General features: G+C 37.6%; 1 protein-coding gene and 1 pseudogene across 2 annotated transcripts in view; one reads left to right on the forward strand and one right to left on the reverse strand.

The window, feature by feature from the left end:
• The window catches only part of SLC41A2 (solute carrier family 41 member 2), a 128721-nt gene that overhangs the window by 104601 nt on the left and 3191 nt on the right, over window positions 1-20929 (forward strand). The gene's annotated exons all lie outside the window — the stretch shown is intronic.
• On the reverse strand, window positions 15667-16263 carry LOC141275925 (large ribosomal subunit protein uL23 pseudogene; annotated as a pseudogene).

The raw sequence follows: 20929 nt of genomic DNA on the forward strand, positions 1-20929 counted from the left end.
GAGAATGATAAAGGAAATGTAAAGGGAGGACCTACAGTTCTAAGAATTTTTTTTCTAGTTGTAAGAATAGCTACTTCCACTTTGGGAGTTGATTAATATGGTGAAGGAAGGAAGTTGAAACAGGTGATTTTTTGAGATTCCTTTTTAGCCCTGGGATTGTCTTTTTGTGATACAATAGTGTGTTATGCTATTATAGCTTAGGTTGTAGGGTCTTAAAATTGATACACTTTCCTAAATCCATATTTATGATTAATTCTCTGGACAGGTATGATTGGGCTCCAGGCCATTAAGCACAGAAGATGAAATGATTGCCTGCCTCATTGGAGGCACGGCATGCCAGAGCCCTGTGGAGCAAGGCATTCAGAAAGGGAGCTTTCTTCCATCCTGTCAAGCCTGACAAGGACGCAGTTAGGACCAGGGAAGCCGAGTCCTCTTTTTCTAGCGTGCTGGTTAGGATGTTACTGCCTGTGCTCCGAGTTCTGCTGCAATTGCAGACGTGACTTAGAGGAATTTTCACATCATCTGGGAAAAAAAAAAAAAAATCTTATAACACAGCTATGTGAAAGCACTTACTTGGAAAGCATAAAAACTATTTTTCAAGAAATTTGCCAGAATAAAATCTTGGTTGATTGTGACCCCAGAATATTCAGCCAGAAAATACTGACTTGAATGATTCGATAATTTAAATTTTTTTGCTATTTAAAAAAATAGACGTTTAGCTCCATACTTCTTTTTTATTTTAAAGCTAAATGTCTGTGTTAGTTCCGCATAACAAGGCTAATCTAAGTTGTGATTTTTTTGTACCATCTAGGGAAATGTGTAAAAGCAAAAGGTCTCTAAAGATTTTTGCATTTATTAAAAGGGGTGTTTAAAGGGTGTCAAAAGATGATGAGACCATCATTCAATATCCAAAGTAGATAAACAAAATTGAATTTATTGCTCACTCTTGTAAAGGATCAGGGGAAATCTCTCCAAGCAGCGCAAATTACTGATCTTTTGTAGGGTTTTAGGGATGCCTGGAGTTCAGGGATGGGCAGATATTCAAAAGCTTGAGTAGGCCTATGTCATCTGTAGAGATGTGGATACTTGGGTGTGACTACTGTTGTTAGTTGGTCCTCAGAGGTGTATTTATTAGACCGGATTTGTTCCTAATTGCCTACTTCAGAAGCAAGGACTATCATTGATCGGCTGCCTTCTAAATGCATTCAGTACGGCAAGTTGTTTATTGATTGAATGAATTTAAAATCAGTTCTGGTGGCTTCTTGTTACCATGGCTAAAGATCAGTCTTTTCCTGGGAGTGTGGGAACTTCTTACTTTCTCAGTCTCCACTCTTGTTCCTCACTCAGTCAAAGCTGCAGGATTTCGTTAAGGATTGTCCAGACCCTCACCTCTGTTGTTGACTCTTCTTGAAGATGGGGTATCTGATTTTCAGTTTGAGTCCATCAGTGTAATTCCTTTTGGGAGGAGGGGTCTTTGAATTATTTATTGAAACATCTGATGGGACAGTGGCTGGGTTGAAACATTTGAGACACTGGACAATAAACATTAAGTGTGAGATAAAGAATAATTAGAAGTATTGTAAGAAGGGAGTGGAATATATTTCACTACCATAACCTAAGATTTTTCAGGCCTAACCAAGAAAACATGTCCTAATGATTCCCTAGGTAGCCAGACTGCCTTTTCTTTTAGCTTAGATACAGATTGTTTTATTTCATCTGTAACATTAATTCAAGTATAATATGAAGTGTTGGCAATGGTTCTGGTTGGCCAAAAGAAAGTCCAAAACCATTCTTTTATCTGTAACCATAACTGTTACTTTGCTGGTCTTAGGTGGAAGCTGTCTACTTTGTGGGCTCATCTCTTTGCTCTGAGAATCTTCGGTTAATAATCGACCTCCGTGAGTCATCTGCTTTGGGAAGTGCTCTGGAGAACTTCAGTTTAGGTTCCCTGTGGTGTTACTTTCCAGCTCTGCTGAAGATCTCTTCCGTTTTTCTCCCAGAGGACAGCAGACTGTGTTGCCAGTTCAGGCGCATTCAGGGATTATGTTTTATTCATCATCTTAGACTCAGCATTCAGCCCCTGCCTGGTACAGTAAATATTTATAAAATGAATATTCAGCTTTATATTATTCTTGGATTATTTTTGGCATTTCAATTATATTTCTTCATTTAGATTCTGATCTCACTGAAAGCAATAACCGTGTCTTATTCTTCTCTAAATGCTCCAGAAAGCTTATCACAGTGTTTTCTATGTTAGATAAAGATAAATATTTGTTAAATTGGATTCCAGATATATTGAGTGTACTTTGTTTGGGTGATAGGGCAAATATTTGACAAGATTTCTCATCTAAAAGAGAGAATAAATCTGATGGAGAGGTGAAACATATACATAAAACAATTTGAAGATGATGCTTTTTAAAAACGTAATATTACATGTTTAACAAGTACAAACAAAATATTCTATAAATGACTACTTAACAGTAGGTTTTTTAAACATCTTAACCACTTAAACAGAAGGCTAAACTTTATTATTTTTAATGGATTTTTTAAAATTTTGATTTTGGAGTATACTTGATTTACAATATTATTTTAGTTTCAGGTGTACAACAAAGTGATTCAATTATACATTTACATATATCTATTCTTTTTCAGATTTTTTCCCCATAGATGTTATTAGAATATTGAGTAGAGTTCCCTGTGCTATACAGTAGTCCTTGTTGATTATCTATTTTATATATAGTAGTGTGTATATGTTAATCCCAACCTCCTAATTTGTCCTTCCCCTTTGGTAACCATAAGTTTATTTTCTGATTCTGTGAGTCTGTTTCTACTTTTTGAAAATAAGTTCATTTGTATCAATTTTTAAGATTCCACATATTAGTGATATCATATGATATTTTTCTTTCTCTTATTTCACTTAGTATGATAATCTCTAGGTCCATCCATGTTGCTGCAAATGGCATTATTTCATTCTTTTTTATGACTGAGTAATATTCCATTGTATATATGTCCCACATCTTCTTTACCGTTCATCTGTCGATGGACATTTAGGTTGTTTCTATTGTAAATAGTGCTGCAGTGAACATTGGGGTGCTTGTATCTGATCGGATTATGTTTTTCTCCAGATATATGCCCAGGGCTGGGATTGCTGGATCATATGGTAGCTCTATTTTTAGTTTTTAAAGGGACCTCCATACTGTTCTCCATAGTGGCTGTACCAATTTACATTCTCACCAACAGTGTAGGAGGGTTCCTTTTTCTCTACATCCTCTCCAGCATTTATTGTTTGTAGACTTTTTGATGATGGCCATTCTGACTGGTGTGAGATGATAACCTCATTGTACTTTTGATTTGCATTTCTCTAATAATTAGTGATGTTGAGCATCTTTTCATGTGCTTCTTGGAGAAGCACATGTGTCTTCCTTGGAGAAATGTCTATTTAGATCTTCTCCCCATTTTCTGACTGGGTTGTTTCCTTCTTGATATTGAGCTGCATGGCTGTTTGTACATTTTGGAGACTAATCCCTTATAAGTTGCATAACTGCAAATATTTTCTCCCATCTGTGGGTTGTCTTTTCATTTTGTTTATGGTTTCCTTTGCTGTGCAAAAGCTTTTCAGTTTAATTAGGTCCCATTTGTTTATTTTGTTTTTATTTCCATTCCTCTAGGAGATGGATCCAAAAAAATATTGCTACAATTTATGTCAAAGAGTGTTCTGCTTATGTTTTCCTCTAGGAGTTTTATAGTATCTGGCCTTACATTTAGGTCTTTAATCCATTTTGAGTTTATTTTTATGTATGGTGTTAGAAAATGTTCTAATTTCATTCTTTTACATATAGTTGTCCAGTTTTCCCAGCACCATTTATTGAAGAGACTGTTTTTTCTCCATTGTGTATTTGTACCTCCTTTGTTTAGATTAATTGACCATAGGTGCGTGGGTTTATTTCTGGTCTTTCTATACTGTTCCATTGATCTAAACATCTGTTTTTGTGCCAGTACCATATTGTTTTGATGACTGTAGCTTTGTAGTATAGTCTGAAGTCAGGAAACCTGATTCCTCCAGCTCCATTTTTCTTTCTCAAGATTGCTTTGTCTAGGGCTTCCCTGGTGGCACAGTGGTTGAGAGTCCGCCTGCCGATGCAGGGGACACGGGTTCGTGCCCCGGACAGGGAAGATCCCACATGCCGCAGAGCGGCTGAGCCCATGAGCCATGGCCGCTGAGCCTGCGCATCCGGAACCTGTGCTCCACAACGAGAGAGGCCACAACAGTGAGAGGCCCGCGTACCACAGGAAAAAAAAAAAAGATTGCTTTGTCTATTTGGGGTCTTTTTTTTTTTTTTTTGGTACCAGGGAAGCCCTATTCGGGGTCTTTTATATGTCCATACAAGTTTAAAAATTTTTTGTTCTAGCTCTATGAAAGATGACATTGGTAGTTTGATAGGGATTGCATTGAATCTGAAGGTTGCCTTGGGTAGTATAGTCATTTTGACAATATTGATTCCTCTAAGCAATCCAAGAACATGATATATCTTTCCTTCTGTTTGTGTCATCTTCGATTTCTTTCATCAGCATCTTCGTGTTCAGAGTACGGGTCTTTTGCATCCTGAGGTAGGTTTATTCCTAGGTATTTTATTCTTTTTGATCGGAATGCTAAACTTTAACGCTATTTTAAAAAGTAAAGTTTCACAATGAAATAAAATGTATTTCACAATGAATAGGGCAAGGGTAATGAATGATCTACACCTTTATGCAACAGTATATTCACAACAATATTGTGAATCCCACAAACCTAAGGTTGAAGCCAGACACAAAAAGAGCACATAATACGTGATTGCATTTATATTAAGTATAGAAATAGGCATTAAGAGCTTAAAAAAAAATGTAAAGGAAGGTTGATAACTAACTTCTGCCAGAGTAGAACTGAGGCAAAGTAGGGAACAGTAACTTCTGGTGGGTGATCAGATTCTTTTTCTTCCTCTGCCCCATTTGACAACCCACTGTTCTTAAATGGCTCATTTAGAAGAACAATATGAACTAATATTTATGATGTCTGTTAACTGCCAGACAATATGTATTTTATTCACATTATTTCATATAATCCTTTGAGCAGTCCTCTGAGATATGTATTGTCTTCCCTACTCCTCAAGTGACAAATATAAAAACTGAAAGCGTTAAAAATTTACCCAAGTAATAGAAGTAGTTAAGTAGTAGATAAAATGTGAACTTAGATTTGTATTACTTCAAAGACTTTGTTATGTCTATTCCATCACAGGGTAAGTAAAAGGGTCAAGAACTTAACCTGGTAATTTCATTAGTGGAGGATGATGGGAAGAGGCTCTATACTAGGGCAGGGATCAGCAAACTTTTTCTGTGATGGGCCAGGTAAGCAACATTTTAGCCCTTGCGGGCCATATGGTCTCTGTCACAAGTACTCAAATCTGTCAAGACAGCACAAAAGCAGCCATAAACAATATGTAAATAAATGAACGTGGCTGTGTCCCCAAAAAACTTTACTTATGGACACTGAAAATTGGATTTCGTATCATGTTCACAGGTTACAAAATCCTATTCTTCCCTTGATTTTTTTCAACCATTTAAAAATGTAAAAATCGTTCTTAGCTTATGGGCCATGCAGGTGGTGGGCCAAATTTGGCCTACAGGTAGTTTGCTGACTCCTGCTCTAGGCTCTTGCTGGGAAGAAAACTCTACCAGAGTCCTTGTATATATTTAGGCATTCCCTTTCTAAACAGGTTCAAAAGCTCAACAGATATTTGTCAAACCCTTCCTGTGTGCTCCACTGCTACTTGACATACAAAGATGACCTCTCCAACCTACAAAAGCAATTTAAAGGAAAATAACATTAAGATATAATTTACATACAGTAAAATACACCCATGTAAAGTGTGGAGTTTGATGAGTCTTGACATATGTGTTCAACCATATAACCACCACCACAGTCAACATATAGAACGTTACCTTCACCCCCAAGAAGCTCCCTCCTGCTTCTCTGCAGTCAGTTCCCATCCATCCCTGGCTCTAGGCAGCCACTGATCAGGTCTCTGTCACCATAAATTAGGTTTCCCTTTTCTAGAATTTCATATAAATGAACCTAGGTATGTACTCTTTGTTGTTTCCTTGTTTTACTCAGCATATATTTTTGGAATTTATCCATATTGTTACATGTATTAGTAATTTGTTTCATTTTTGCTCCTTAGCATTCTGTTGGATGAGTATATCCAAGTCTCTGTACAAGTCTCTGTATAGACATATGTTTTTATTTTCCTTGAGTAAATACCCAGAAGTAGAATTACTGGATCGCGTGGAAGATGCTTGTTTAACTTTATAAGAAACTGCCAAGCTGTTTTCCAAAGTGATTATACCATCTGCCTTACCATTAGCTTGAGAGTTTCATGTGCCTCACATCCTCACCACCACTTAGTATTGTCAGTCTTTTTACCTTTACCCATTCCCGTGGGTGTATTGGTGGTAATCTCATGGTGATCATAATTTCCAGCTACCTGATGACTAATAGTATGGAGTATCTTTTCATGGATTTATTGGCCATTCATGCTTTCTTCTGTGAAGTTCAAATCTTAGGTCCATTTTTTAAATTGGTATTGAGTTGTAAGAGTTCTTTATATATTCTGGATACAAGTCCTTTGTCAGATATAGGCATTGGAAATACTTTCTCCCAATCTGTGCACTGTCATTTCATTTTCTTAATCATGTATTTTAATAGCAGAAGTTTCAATTTTAATGAAGTTCAGTTTATCAGTTTTTTCTTTATGGTTAGTGCTTTTTGTGTCCTAAGAAATGTTTGCCAATCCCTAGAGTTTTAGGGATATTTTCTTTTAGAAATATTCTGGTTTTAGCTTTTATTTGTATCTCTGATCCATTTTGAGTTAATTTTTGTATATGGCGTGAAATACAGATTGAGGTTTATATTTTTCCATGTGAATACCCAGCTGTTGCAGCACCATTTGTTGGGAAAACTGTCCTCCTCACCTTCAGTGACCTTAGTATGTTTGTCGAAAACCAATTTACTATATGTGGGTCTATTTCTAAATTGTATTCTTTTCCATAGATTTATATGTCTATTCTTTTGCTGCTCTTCTCTTTTAAGCCTTAACTTTTCTAAAAAATTTTTAATTGCAAACTCTCTTCTTTCTGTAGATCTCAGCTCACTTTCATGAGTATTTGTACTTTTACAGGTATAAATATGCCAAACAATCAAATCTAATGTAGATGTGTTTCTCTCTGTGATTCCAAATCAACATCCTTTTATTCTCTACGCTTAGCATAGAGTTCTTAGTGTGCTAGCATTTCAACAGCAGCAGCAATTATATTTATGAATCCTTGTCTGATACTGTATCTCAAACCTTACAGAAGTCCAGGTTGATCATATCTGGGTTTTCACACTTGTCACTTCTCATAGCTGCTTCTTCTAAAATGTTAATTAGTTAAGCATGCTCCTTGCCTTTGTACATCCAGTTCTATTCTCTGCTCTTCTCCATATTCTGTCTCTAACTAATGACTGTAGACCCTTCTAATATCAAGAAAAGATTGATTTTCTAGGTTTCAAATATCTCAGTTATTTCTTTGCCCCTTACTTTTATCCCCTCCCATAAAAATAAGTTGTCTTCTTTTCAGGGTTTGTTTACTTATGTCAAAGAAGTTCAGAGCTGTATTTCTGACTCTTTTCCTTTTACCTGCAATTAAAATTTTTTTCAGGTAGTTTCATTTTCTAGCAATATCCATTACTAAATTCCTATAGATGTCAAAGTTATCCTTTTAAATCTGTTCTCTGAGATGATATCTCACCTAGTAAAGGGAAAAAACAGACCTCCATGCTGAGCTTAGACAAGGAAGTGGTTTTTGGTCTTGTTTTATGGGGATTTTTTTTAGTTTATTGAGTTTTGGTTCTTATCATAAAGCAACACATGTTCATCATTGTAAAATTGTCCATAATCCCCATACTCAAGACCACCACCACAAATATTTTGGTGTGCTACTTCAAAAAATTATTTCTCAAATTTGAGTAATATATTAGAAAGGCATTCAATAAATAGTTTTAAATGAATGAATATTCTTTTTTCCAGTGAAATGTTCTGCTGGGCAACAAAGTCTTCCTACTTGAAAAGGGATGGTATTAGAAGCAGAGCCATCTTTGGGCTACAGGCAGAGGGTGAAGAGGGAACACCTAAGTTGTTCAGGGCCTGATCTCTGCTGATTGCATCTTTCCTTAATATTCTATGGATATTAACAGCATTAAAGTAATTTTATTTAGCATGTAAGAGATAGTCAATAAATGTTAGTTTCCTCTAGCAGTTTGTATATGTTTTATTATCATCTTTTTTGCTTATTATTACTAAACTAAGAAACGTCTTCAGTTTGACTTTATTCTTGATTTTGAGGTTGTCATTTCATAATACTAAGTGACATTGGCTATCACTGGTTCTTTGCATGATTGGAACAGAATGACATGGTCACATGAGGGAGGATCACTAGGCCAGGGTTAATGAACTCCCAGCCAAAAATTATTGTATTTAAGAAAAAAATTTTTTTTTTGGCCACACCACACGGCTTGCAGGATCTTAGTCCCCTGACCAGGGATCGAACCTGTGCCCCTTGCAGAGGAAGTGTGAAGTCCTAACCACTGGACCACCAGGGAATTCCCTTTAAAAATTTTTAATTGCATATTAAATATTGAATAGGTAAACAGTAATGACATGTACAAGGTATAAAGAGTAATAATACAGTGACCACCAGGACACTCACCAGTCAGCTTAAGAATTATAACACTACCAATACCCTAGTACCTATACCTTCTAAAGCTACCTATCTGCTCCTCCCTCCTCCCCAAAGCAAACTATTGATTCAGAATTGTATGGCTAAAAAGTTTTTGCTCTTCCCTATGATTATGCATTTATTTGGATACCTAAAAATATATGGTTTTAGTTTTGCGTGGTTTTGAAATTTATAAATGGAATCAATGCATTTGTGTTTAAGTGGCTTTCTTCTTTTGCTCAGCATTGTATGTGAGATTCATTCATATGGGTAACTGTTGTTCATCTATTTTAGTTATATAGTATTCCATTGTGTAGATATTCCATGATTTTTTCATCTATTCTTCTTTTAATGGACTTTTAGGTTGTTTGTAGTTTTTTGCTATTAAAAATCAAGACTGTGAGTATTGTTATATTGTCTCCTGAACACATTCTGAGGGTTTCTTTCGGACAGAAAGTCTTAACCATTTTTGTGCCATGGACTCCTTGGGAAGTTTGGTGATTATTAGGGACTCCTCGAAATAAGGTTTGTTTGTTTCCTACCTTCCCCCACCTGCCACCTCACAAAAATAATTCAGGCCAAAGAAAAGACATTTTATCTGTATATCAGGAGTAGACTGATTTCCTGTTGACTGATAATCCTAAATTCTTAGCTGACATTTAAATATTAGATTTTAATGAGTAGCATTAGCAGTCTGGAAACTGGATTAGGGAAGCATATTTTTATAGGGAAACTGAATTCAGCTTTTGTAAGGCTTAGGAAGAAATGTACTAATTTGCTATTCCTGGTGTTTATTTGTATCATATTTCTAAGCACTCCTCTCCCAAAGAAATCATCTTTCATCACATGATACACAAGGCTGTTACTGGCAATGGGGCATTGAAGGGATGCTAGTAGATGGGAATGTTGATTCTAGCTCAGAGAAGGAGCTGGCCGAGAGAATCAATCATCCAAAGCAAATATATATTCGTGTGTTTTATATATTTATTTAAATTCCAAGTAATACATCTAGAACATGCATAATTAGCTGGGGCAACAAAGTTGCCTTTTAAGGAGGTATATTTACCCAAAGAAGTTGTGCATATTTCATAAAAAACAAACAGACCATGTAAAATACAGTCTACGCTTGGTTAGATTTTTGATGTGTTTTCCCAGTAAAAAAGAATACATTCCTTAAATAATCTTTTAGTTTGAAAATAAAGCATGTTTCATTAAGAAGTATCTGATACTTACTGTGCTTTTAATAATTCATTTATACAGTGTTCCAAGGAAACACTGATATCCTTGTTAACTTGTAAAAAAATTAATAAATTTAAACCTGCTTGACCTTTAAGTCATCACAATACCTTTAAAAAGAAATTGCATGGGACGGGAACTTAAATTATGAGACTAAGAATGTGGGAGGGATGGAGGAAGAAATGCAGGGATAAGGAGAGCAATCACTATGTGGTTTATGACCACAGATTTCTTACCCTTGTACTTTAGAGCTAAAACAGACTGTGGAGACATCAATTCATCCATTTATTTTTAACATCTTTATTGGAGTATAATTGCTTTACAATGGTGTGTTAGTTTCTGCTTTATAACAAAGTGAATCAGCTATACATATACGCATATCCCTATATCTCCTCCCTCTTGCATCTCCCTCCCACCCTCCCTATCCCACCCCTCTAGGTGGTCACAGAGCACCGAGCTGATCTCCCTGTGCTATGCAGCTGCTTCCCACTAGCTATCTATTTTACATTTGGTAGTATATATAAGCCCATGCCACTCTCTCACTTCGTCCCAGCTTACCCTTCCCCCTCCCCATGTCCTCAAGTCCATTCTCTACGTCTGTGTCTTTATTCCTGTCCTGCCCCTAGGTTCTTCAGAACCCTTTTTTCTTTCTTTCTTAGATTCCATGTATATGTGTTAGCATACGGTATTTGTTTTTTACTTCATGACTTACTTCACTCTGTATGACAGACTCTAGGTCCATCCACCTCACTACAAATAACTCAATTTCCTTTCTTTTTATGGCTGAGTAATATTCCATTGTATATATGTGCCACATCTTCTTTATCCATTCATGTGTCAGTGGACACTTAGGTTGCTTCCATGTCCTGGCTATTGTAAATAGTGCTGCAAAGAACATTGTGGTACCTGACTCTTTTTGAATTATGGCTTTCTCAGGGAATATGCCCAGTAGTGGGATTGCTGGGTCGTATGGTAGTTCTGTTTTTTTAAGGAACCTCCATACTATTCTCCATAGTGGCTGTATGGGTTTACATTCCCACCAACAGTGCAAGAGTGTTCCCTTTTCTCCACACCCTCTCTAGCATTTATTGTTTGTAGATTTTTTTGATGATGACTCTTCTGACTGGTGTGAGGTGATACCTCATTGTAGTTTTGGTTTGCATTTCTCTAATGATTAGTGATGTTGAGCATTCTTTCATGTGTTTGTTGGCAATCTGTATATCTTCTTTGGAGAAATGTCTATTTAGGTCTTCTGCCCATTTTTGGATTGGATTGTTTGTTTTTTTGATATTGAGCTGCATGAGCTGCTTGAAATTTTGGAGATTAATCCTTTGTCAGTTGCTTCATTTGCAAATATTTTCTCCCATTCTTTTCATCCTGTTTATAGTTTCCTTTGCTGTGCAAAAGCTTTTAAGTTTCATTAGGTCCCATTTGTTTATTTTTGTTTTTATTTCCATTCCTCTAGGAGGTGGGTCAAAAAGGATCTTGCTGTGATTTATGTCATAGAGTGTTCTGCCTATGTTTTCCTCTAAGAGTTTTATAGCGTCTGGCCTTACATTTAGATCTTTAATCCATTTTGAGTTTATTTTTGTGTATGGTGTTAGGAAGTGTTCTAATTTCATTCTTTTACATGTAGCTGTCCAGTCTTCCCAGCATCACTTATTGAAGAGGCTGTCTTTTCTCCATTGTATGTTCTTGCCTCCTTTATCAAAGATAAGGTGACCATATGTGTGTGGGTTTATCTCTGGGCTTTCTATCCTGTTCCATTGATCTATATTTCTTTTTTTGTGCCAGTACCATACTGTCTTGATTACTGTAGCTTTGAGTATAGTCTGAAGTCAGGGAGCCCGATTCCTCCAGCTTTGTTTTTCTTTCTCAAGATTGCTTTGGCTATTCAGGGTCTTCTGTGTTTCCATACAAATTGTGAAATTTTTTGTTCTAGTTTGGTGAAAAATGCCATTGGTAGTTTGATAGGGATTGCACTGAATCTATAGATTGCTTTGGGTAGTATAGTCATTTTCACAATGTTGATTTTTTTCAATCCAAGAACATGGTATATCTCTCCATCTGTTTTTATCATCTTTAATTTCTCTCATCAGTGTCTTATAGTTTTCTGCATACAGGTCTTTTCTCTCCTTAGGTAGGTTTTTTCTTAGGTATTTTATTCTTTTTGTTGCAATGGTAAATGGGAGTGTTTCCTTAATTTCTCTTTCAGATTTTTCCTCATTAGTGTATAGGAATGCAAAAGATTTCTGAGCATTCATTTTGTATCCTGCTACTTTGCCAAATTCATTGATTAGCTCTAGTAGTTTTCTGGTAGAGTCTTTAGAATTCTCTATGTATAGTATCATGTTATCTGCAAACAGTGACAGCTTTACTTCTTCTTTTCTGATTTGGATTCCTTTATTTCCTTTTTTACTCTGATTGCTGTGGCTAAAACTTCCAAAACTATGTTGAATAATAGTGGTGAGAGTGGGCAACCGTGTCTTGTTCCTGTTCTTCATGGAAATGGTTTCAGTTTTTCACCACTGAGAATGATGTTGGCTGTGGGTTTGTCATATATGGCCTTTATTATGTTGAGATAAGTTCCCTCTGTGCCTACTTTCTGGAGGGTTTTTATCATAAATGGGTGTTGAATTTTGTCAAAAGCCTTTTCTGCATCTATTGAAATGATCATATGGTTTTTCTCCTTCAATTTGTTAATATGGTGTATCACATCGATTGATTTGCGTGTATTGAAGAATCCTTGCATTCCTGGAATAAACCCCACTAGATCATGGTGTATGATCCTTTTTATGTGCTGCTGGATTCTGTTTGCTAGTATTTTGTTGAGGATTTTTGCTTTTGTGTTCATCAGTTGTATTGGCCTGTAGTTTGCTTTCTTTGTGACATCTTTGTCTGGTTTTGGTATCAGGGTGATGGTGGCCTCGTAGAATGAGTTTGGGAGTGTTCCTCCCTCTGCTATATTTTGGAAGAGTTTGAGAAGAATAGGTGTTAGCTGTTCTCTAAATGTTTGATAGAATTCACCTGTGAAGCCATCTGGTCCAGGGCTTTTGTTTGTTGGAAAATTTTTAATCACAGTCTCAATTTCAGTGCTTGTGATTGGTCTGTTTATATTTTCTATTTCTTCCTGATTCAGTCTCAGAAGTTGTGCTTTTCTAAGAATTTGTCCATTTCTTCCAGGTGGTCCATTTTATTGGCATATAGTTGTTTGTAGTAAAATCTTATGATCTTTTGTATTTCTGCAGTGTCAGTTGTTACTTCTGCTTTTTCATTTCTAATTCTATTGATTTGAGTCTTCTCCCTTTTGTTCTTGATGAGTCTGGCTAATGGTTTATCAATTTTGTTTATCTTCTCAAAGAACCAGCTTTTAGTTTTATCGTTCTTTGCTATTGTTTTCTTCATTTGTTTTTCATTTATTTCTGATCTGATCTTTATGATTTCTTTCCTTCTGCTAACTTGGGGTTTTTTCGTTCTTCCTTCTCTAATTGCTTTAGGTGTAAGGTTAGGTTGTTTATTTGAGATGTTTCTTGTTTCTTGAGGTAGGCTTGTATTGCTATAAACTTCCCTCTTAGAACTGCTTTTGCTGCATCCCATAGGTTTTGGGTCGTCATGTTTTCATTGTCATTTGTTTCTAGGTATTTGTTGTTTTCCTCTTTGATTTCTTCAGTAATCCCTTGGTTATTAAGTAGTGTATTGTTTAGCCTCCATGTGTTTGTATTTTTTAAAGGTATGTTTCCTGTAATTGATATATAGTCTCATAGCATTGTGGTCGGAAAAGATACTTGATACTCTTTCGATTTTCTTAAATTTACCAAGGCTTGATTTGTGACCCAAGATACGATTGATCCTGGTGAATGTTCCATGAGCACTTCAGAGGAAAGTGTAATCTGCTGTTTTTGGATGGAATGTCCTATAAATATCAATTAAGTCCAGCTTGTTTAATGTATCATTTGAAGCTTGTGTTTCCTTATTTATTTTCATTTTGGATGATCTGCCCATTGGTGAAAGTGGGGTGCTAAAGTCCCCTACCATGATTGTGTTACTGTCGATTTCCCCTTTTATGGCTGTTCGCATTTCCCTTATGTACTGAGGTGCTCCTATGTTGGGTGCATAAATATTTACAATTGTTATATCTTCTTCTTGGATTCATCCCTTGATCATTATGTAGTGTCCTTCTTTGTCTCTTGTAATAGCCTTTGTTTTAAAGCCTATTTTCTCTGATATGAGAATTGCTACTCCAGCTTTCTTTTGATTTCCATTTGCGTGGAATATCTTTTTCCATCCCCTCACTTTCAGTCTGTATGTGTTCCTAGGTCTGAAGTGGGTCTCTTGTAGACAGCATATATATGGGTCGTGTATTTATGTCCATTCAGCCAGTCTGTGTCTTTTGGTTGGAGCATTTAATCATTCATCTGTCAGTGGACATTTAGGTTGTTTCCACGTCTTGGCTATTGTGAATAGTGCCGCTGTGAACATAGGGGTGCATGTATCTTTTTTTTTTTTTTTTTTTTGCGGTACATGGGCCTCTCACTGTTGTGGCTTCTCCCATTGCAGAGCACAGGCTCCGGACGCGCAGGCTCAGCGGCCATGGCTCACGGGCCCAGCCGCTCCACGGCATGTGGGACCTTCCCGGACCGGGGCGCAAACCCATGTCCCCTGCATCGGCAGGTGGACTCTCAACCACTGCACCACCAGGGAAGCCCTATCCTTAATTTTTTTCAAGTGTTCCGTCACAACTATCACCCACCTATAATTAGTCCCTTCCCCGAACTCTGTTATTTCAGATAATTTACCAATTTGCCTTTATCCTGGGACTTCATTTCCAGAGCCGTCCACCCTCTAGCTCTGTCTGGACTCTGTCGCCAGCCCACTGCACAGCTCTTCCCCTGGAGGTTTCCCTCACTCTCTCTTAGGTTGGCACTTCTATTTTCTGGATCTCAGGTCTTTCTCTTTCTTGGTTTTCTCCCTCATTTTGCATCAAAACGTTTTTAAGAAAGTTCCAAAGAGAACATGGGATAATTTTTCTGAGTGCCTGCATGTCTTAAGTTGACTGTAGTTTACCCTCAACACTCAGTTGATAAATTGGGCACAGACTTATAGACTGGAAATACTCTTCTCTCAGGATTTTGAAGGTATTGCTCCCTTTTCTACTAGTGCAGCTGTTGAAGAGTCAGATTCTTGTTACTCATATATGACCTGGTTTCTTTTAATTCATAGCAAATAGTTATTATGTTCTATGTGTCCCGCACTGTTCTAAGTGCTCTTCCCTGTTTAATGCTCATCTCATCATCTCTATGAGAGAGGGACTGTTTTCCCTATTGTACAGGAAGGCAGCTGAGGCATGGAGAGGTTAAGTAGCTTGGAGGTGGGAGAAGGCTGTTGACTGGGCACTTTACTGTGGAGGATCTGGGGTAGTTGGCCATTTCACGGGGAGCCCTCCAAGTTTGAACATCTAACCTCCTCTCTGGGGAGTTATACTCCCGCCTGCCTCTGTTCTTGGAACAAAATAAAGGTCTGAAAGAATCCCACTGTTAACTGTGCAGACTTCCAGTTCATCCTCATCCTCTGCCAGTACCTCGTAGTGTCTGGTATCCTTGAGACCTGAGTCGTTCCCATTCAGTTTCTCTAGAATACATCCCTTTATTCTCCCACCTGGGCAGGACAGTTGAAAGAACGATGAGAGATTGCAGACATTTGCTTACTCCATTCACAGACTTTTATTTTTTTTATAGTCAAAACTTTTATATTTAGAATTAGCCAGCTGGACACAGTTTGAATGATCCCAGTTTTGTTGGCAACATCCAAAGCATCGTAGTCAGGAGCCAGTCAAACATATGCCTTCTTCTCTTGGTCAGGCCTGATCAGGGTGTTGACCTTAGCCACATCGTGTCATAGAGCTTCTTCACAGCCTGTTTAATTTGGTGCTTGTTGGCCTTGACGTCCACAGTGAACCCCAGCGTGTTACTGTCTTCTGTTTTCTTTATGGCTGACTCAGTGGTGAGGGGCAACTTGGTGATGGCGTAGTGGTCAAACTTGTTTCTCCTAGGGGCGCTCTTCTGAGGATATGTGGGCTGCTTCCTGAGCCACAGTGTTTTGGGCCATCAGAAGGCGGATGACATCCAGATCTTTTTTTGTTGCTGTGGATGCCTTTCAACACTGCTTTCTTGGCCTTCAAAGCCTTTGTTTTGGCTTCAGCTTTGGGAGGTCAGGGGCTTCCTTCTTCCCTTGCGGCGCCATCTTTGTGAAAAGTCATTCACAGACTTTAAAATAATCCTTTGGTGTTAGCCTCAGCGCTACTTGGTCCTTACAAGTCCAAGCTTGTCATGGATTCTACAGGGCACACTTACTGCCTTCCTTTCTCAGGCATCCCCCTGGGTAGGTATTTAAGTAGTAGCCCGGGCAGCCCTGGTCAGTGAGTTGCCGCTGCCCCAGCTGCTTACACTTTGTATTACGAAACACAAATGTACAGGAAATGATAGGAAATAAGATAACCATGTAATTACCACCCAGCTTTATCAACCATTAGCAAATTATTTAAGCAACTATTTCAAAATGCTCAATAAAAATACATCATACCTATGGTTGGTGCCTCCTAGATATCCCTTCCTGGTCTTATTTCATTCTCTTCCTAGCAGTTATTAGCATTCTAAATTGGTATGTATCGTTGCCATGCATGTTTTTATACTATTGCTACAGATGTGTGTATCTATAAATAATGTATTTTTAATATTTATAAACCTATTAGAATCATTTATTTATACTGCTTTTTTCATTCAGCCTTACGCTTTTGAGACATACTCATATTAATTCATGTAGCTTTTTCATTCATTTTATTTATTTATTTTTCAAATATTTATTTATTTGGTTGCACCAGGTGTTAGTTGCAGCACATGGGCTCCTTAGTGGTGGCTTGCCAGCTCCTTAGTTGCAGCTCCAGGGCTCCTTAGTTGGAGCTTGCCAGCTCCTTAGTTGTGGCATGAGAACTCTTAGTTGCAGCATGCGTGTGGGATCCAGTTCCATGACCAGGGGTCGAACCTGTGCCCCCTGCATTGGAAGCGCAGAGTCTTATCCACTATGCCACCAGGGAAGTCCCTCTGTTTCATTCATTTTAGCTTCTATATAAGTGTTCAGTTGTATGACCTAAGAGTTAACTTAGCCCTTTTTGTTTCAATAGACATTTCAGTTTATTTCCAATTTTCGGCTTTTACAACAGTGATGCAGTGAATATCCTTGCACATCTCTCTTAGTATGCATGCATACAGTACACCAAGATATTGATCTTCCTGGTCCTTGGGTAGCCACATGGGACCTGGGCCCAGCAGAGCCCCTTAGGCTAGCCTCCTCTAGCCTACATAGTTTTATCCTTTTAGGGTTGCAAGAGGGGAAAAAATCATTGTTTCTAGTGGAATTGCTGAACTAAGGAACTGCACATCTTCACACTTAACACGCAGTGCCACATTGCTCTCCAGAGTATTAATAATTGTGCATGTTGCCAATGTGGAGTTCTTTTTTACCAAGACAATGTACTTCACTGATGGATGAGAACTTGGGCTTTAGTGTTAGACTAAACTTGAGTGGATGAGTTTGAGCCTGACTCCCTATGAGCTGCGTGATCTTGGGCAGACTTCTCATACTCTATAAATGCCTTTGTTTCCTCATACCTCAAAGAGGGATAGTAAAAATCGATAGCATTTTACAGAGATGTTTTGAAAATTAAATCAGTTCATACACGTTAACCTCTTTGAATACCGCATGGCCCCATAAAGTGCCATTTCAAAAACAATGTTCACTATTATTGTTGTTTAAAAGGTGATTTCTGTCAGTCAGATGGATATGAAATGGAGTTTAGTGTGGTTTTAATTTGCATCCCCATATTATTAGTGAGGTTGGGCATCTTTTCATATGTTTATTAGAGCTTTAGGTTTCCTCTTCTATTCTGTTGAATTGTTTCTTTTTCTAATGAACTGTAGGAGTTCTCTGGATATTCTCTTAGTATTTGAATACTAATTTTTTTGTCAGTTATGTGTAGTGAAGAGATTTTTTTCCAAGCCTGGGGCATGATTTTTAACTTTTATTTATGGTATTTATTGAACCACAGGAATCTTTAATGTAAGTTATAAACAGTTCCTTTAATATATTATGCATTTTATTTATGAAATCATTCCCTACATCAAGGTCTTAAAGACCTTCTCTTACATTTTCTTATAAAACTTTTTGAGTATTGCTTTTTTTTTGGTAAGATATACCTAGGCAGATATTGTTGTTGTTTTTTTTTTAATAAATTTATTTATTTATCTATTTTTGGCTGCGTTGAGTCTTCATTGCTGCACGCGGGCTTTCTCTAGTTGCGGCGAGCAGGGGCTACTCTTTGTTCCATTGCGCGGGCTTCTCACTATGGTGGCTTCTCTTACTGCAGAGCCCGGGCTTTAGGTGCGCCAGCTCAGTAGTTGTGACTTGTGGGCTCTAGAGCACAGGCTCAGTAGTTGTGGTGCATGGGCTTAGTTGCTCCACGGCATGTGGGATCTTCCCAGACCAGGGCTCGAACCCGTGTCCCCTGCATTAGCAGGTGGATTCTTAACCACTGTGCTACAAGGGAAGTCCAAGTATTGCTTTTTATATTTGTCTTTACCTGGAATTTATTTGGGAGTATGAGGTAAGGATGCCATTTTAGTTCTGTTTTGTGTTTGTGGACCATATGGTCTCTGTCCCAACTACATAATTATGTCATCGTAGTACTAAAACAGGTTTCTTACCCTCTCTGACTCACCTTCTCCAAGTGAGCGTTAGAGATGATAACAGTACCTACTTAATAAGAAGGTTGTGAGGATTAAATAATAGACTAAATACACAATAAGTAAGCAAACGGGTAGAGTTGTGTTCCAATAAAATTTTATTTACAAAAAACAGGCAGCAGGTTGAATTTGGCCCATGGGCTATAGTTTGCCAACCCCCATTCTAGACAAATCTCCCATTCAGTGTGAATGTTATACCACGAATTAGTAAATTATATATCACATATGTATGATGTATGTTATATAAATTTATATAAATATACTCATATTATTAATATATAAATACATAATGTTATAAAAAATATACAATATGGATTTATTTGTTTGTATTTCCTGCCAATCCCAGAGAAAATAGCTACCCTCATTCTCTTTAAAAATTTTGTTTCCTCCAGCACATATTACTCACACAATCAAAAAATTTCTTTATTGAACCTTCATATACTCCAGTAATACAGAGTTTACTACATAATTCGTTACATATATAGACAGCCCAAATTGTTTTTTTTTTTTAAGTTGTTTTGGTAACTTTTGGTAACTTTTACCCTTTACCCTAAAACTCTACCCTATGACACTGTGTGTTATAAGCCAGTGTCTCCTGACACAATAACCTTCTTAAGTTTACATCTCCTGCCCTCCTTGCCCAGGACAAACAGTTCTTGTTCTCATAGGAGTCCCTTATATGAATGACCTTGTCTCCCGATGATTTTTATGCCCTCAATCAGATATCAAGGGTCTACTTTGTGAGCTAGTCACTCTGCTAGGTGCTGGAAGCACAGGGGTTAACAAGTTCCTAACACACTGCCGAGTTGTGGCCTGACCCATCCAGGGTCCAGTGGGTGACACTCTCTCGGTCTGTACACTATGCTTTTATTAATGTAACTTGAGACTGTGCTGCCTTTTTACGTTTCTCTTCATCTTCCTAAACTGAGGCTCTTATTAATTATCTCAAAGTAAGTGTGGCAGATATGAGGCCCGTTTTGGTTTTGTTCTCCTCAAATGAGGAAATTGAGGGTTAATGGTAAGAAGCTTGCCCAGAGTCATATAGCTGATAAATGGCCAAAGTGGAAATCAAATCCAGATCTTATGACTTCCAAATCCAGGATTATTTCTAACATTCCATGCTTCCTCCACACGCAAAACAGATTGTCCTGAAGAACAGGACAATATGATTCCAAAACAGCCTTTGCCATGAAACACTAAGGAAGAACCAGCCTCATACAAAAGAAAACAGGACTTAAAGTACAACCTCTCTCTCTGACTGATGTCCAAAGACATGTGAAGTTCCCTCCTTTGGATTAAGTATATGGCTCTCAGCTTGGACAAGCCACCGTCCTTCCTGGTAAAGGTGTCAGAGCTAAACCACAGCACAGAAGTTTGGAACCCAAGGCAGACACCTCACCTTCATGGCCTACTTGTCAGAGTAGTAAAAGGTCACAGGCCCTGGGCTCGGCTAGACCTAGGCGGGCTTCCTCCTATACGTACCAGTGTTCTCACTACCACAAATAGCAAAGTAATAGCAATGACACGGTTAAAATCAGCTAATGGCAGGCGTCTGTTGAAAGTGTATTGTGTGCCAGGCACTGAATTACTCAGTCTATTATTTAATCCTCACAACATGCTCATGAGAGTAGATGCCATTATCATCTCTAATGTTCATTTAGAGACATAAAGAGGTTAAGTAACTTGCCTATAGTTAGCCAGCAGGTATAGAAATATGCTCTTAACCAGTATCCTGTATTTGCCAACTTGTCTCAAACCAGTGAATATTAACCTCTCTAATCCCAAATCCCTTTTAATACTTCAGGTGTTTGAAAACTAGAGAATCCTCTTACTCTAAATGGATGAAAGAAAAAAATCATTTATCTGATCCCAAAATTCAAAGCATTACAAAGGTCTTAATATTCCTGATATCCTAGAAAATACTTACTTATATCACCTTAGTGTTTGAATAGCCCTTTGAAATATTTTGACCCTACCTATCTATAAATATATCTGTATCTGTATCAACAAGTCATTCCTCAGTGCCCTTACGTTCTGGTGACTGTTCTTACCATTGAAACGAAGTTTTCCTTGACAAGCCACCAATGGCCTTATAATTAGTAAGCAAATGG

Source organism: Tursiops truncatus, chromosome 11 (assembly GCF_011762595.2).
Source record: "Tursiops truncatus isolate mTurTru1 chromosome 11, mTurTru1.mat.Y, whole genome shotgun sequence".
In the NCBI taxonomy this organism is placed as follows: Eukaryota; Metazoa; Chordata; class Mammalia; order Artiodactyla; family Delphinidae; genus Tursiops; species Tursiops truncatus.